Source organism: Branchiostoma belcheri, unplaced genomic scaffold, assembly GCF_001625305.1.
Source record: "Branchiostoma belcheri isolate BF01 breed outbred unplaced genomic scaffold, Haploidv18h27 scaffold96, whole genome shotgun sequence".
Classification (NCBI taxonomy): Eukaryota; Metazoa; Chordata; class Leptocardii; order Amphioxiformes; family Branchiostomatidae; genus Branchiostoma; species Branchiostoma belcheri.
Genome location: NW_017804642.1, coordinates 637773 through 640128, shown reverse-complemented (window position 1 = coordinate 640128; position 2356 = coordinate 637773).

Genomic DNA, 2356 nt, shown 5'->3' with positions numbered 1-2356 from the left:
AGTGAGAACGATACATGTACACACAGTGTTGTTCTTCTCGAGGCTGTTTTACGCACAGAGCTAGCTCCACGCACTTTGAAGGCATATACATGTTTCACGTCACCTTCAAGAAAAATGCATATACATGGTTCACGTCACCTTCAAGAAAACAAACCAGCGCTATGAATATCTTGAGAAATATACAGCCCCGTGCACAAAGAACACACATGGTTCACGTCACCTACAATGAAGAAATCACGCTCTAGAATATATCGAGTTGAAACTTGTTACGGCCCACGCACTGAGAACGATACATGAACACACAGTGTTGTTCTTCTCGAGGCTGTTTTACGCACAGAGCTAGCTCCACGCACTTTGAAGGCATATGCATGTTTCACGTCACCTTCAAGATAAATACATAAACGTGCTTCACGTTGCCTTCAAGAAAAAATACCGCGCTCCAGAAAACGGTACAGAAAATTGTTTGGATTGGTTTACTGGTATTGGTATTTGTAAATCTTGGATCACCTTGCCAAACACCAAGAAGATGGTTATATCAGAGACATTGTATAATGTCCTTGGTTATATGAAGTTTGGGCGGGTCCACGAAGCTAGCAGAATGAATGTAAATACATGGTTCGCGTCACCTTCAAAACATTTTAGGAAGGGCTGTGCAGCTGGCACTGTGTGTACGTACATATGTCATTCACAGTACAAAGGGCCGCAAAACCAAAAGAATATCATCAAAGGGTTACAAATACCAATAAACCGAACTAAACCATTTTCAGGAGCGCGGTATTTCTTATTGAAGGCAACGCGAAGCACGTTTATGTATTTATCTTGAAGCTGACGTGAAACATGGTTCTGACCATCCTTGTTCGCGCCTGCCTGTTATTGATTAGTGTCGCTTGTCCCCTATGTGTGTGGGCCCGGGGACCGTTCATTATTTGTCGCTTGCCCCCTTTGTTTGTGGGCCCGGAGACTGTTCATTATTTGTCAACTAAAGAAGGCGTAATGGAAACCGACACCGTGAATACTGAAAATTCTATATTTCATAATGTCAATGGCCTCAACAGGGCTTTTTCGTTTCGATATCATGTTTTCTTATTGTGTAACAGTTAGGGGTTTATAGGCACGCCTCGCGACCGTGCAGTAAAAAGAAAGGCGAAAAACCAGTGGTCGCGTGGCAACTGGTATTGTAAGCAAACTTGACTGCAGGCAAGTGCTCATCCCAGTCCCGCTGGTTGGACGTAACCTGGTAACCAGACCGCCGTGAGCTCAGCGCTATCCCTTCGGAACAGAGAGCGTCTGGGCCCGCCAACCAGGCCTCAATTACCGCGCTTCGGGGGGGTTTAGGTTTCTTCGCTCACAACGAAGTCGGGGCAAAAGAAGACCAAGCGTAATACAGGAAGTCAGCGGATACAGGGAAACAGCTGGAGATAGGGCCGTGTGGCAAATGGTAAAGGCCGGGGCCGAAAAAATACCGCCAAGCCGACCAAAGGTTTGGTACCCAGGCTAGTTGGACGCCACGTAGGCGCGCAAGATGTTTCCCATTGTCTCATCGATATCGTGATCAGGATGAGGTCCCGACAACTTTTAAACTGGAGAGCTCAAATAAACCTCACTGACTTCGCTATGCAGAAAACGCCATGCAGACCACGAGACAAGTTATGGTGACTCCACGCAGTATAAATTCCTACACATGGTTTCCGTCACAAAATTAAGCATAGTGTATACAGTCAATCAATACACAAGGACAGCCTTGCCGTAACACTATCAAACACGATCATCCAAGATTTACAAATACCAATACCAGTAAACCAATCCAAACAATTTTCTGTACCGTTTTCTGGAGCGCGGTATTTTTCTTGAAGGCAACGTGAAGCACGTTTATGTATTTATCTTGAAGGTGACGTGAAACATGTATATGAGGTCAAAGTGCGTGGAGCTAGCTCTGTGCGTAAAACAGCCTCGAGAAGACCAGCACTGTGTGTACATGTATCGTTCTCAGTGCGTGGGGCTGTATAGAACACTACCAAACGCGATCATCTAAGATTTACAAATATCAATAAACCGATCTAACCATTTTCTGGAACGTGGTATTTTTCTTGAAGGCAACGTACGTGAAGCACGTTTATGTATTTATCTTGAAGGTGACGTGAAACATGTATATGCGTTCAAAGTGCGTGGAGCTAGCTCTGTGCGCAAAACAGCCTCGAGAAGAACAACACTGTGTGTACATGTATCGTTCTCAGTGCGTGGGGCCGTATAGAACACTACCAAACGCGATCATCCAAGATTTACAAATAACAATAAACCGATCTAACCATTTTCTGGAGCGTGGTATTTTTGAAGGCAACGGGAAGCACGGTTATGT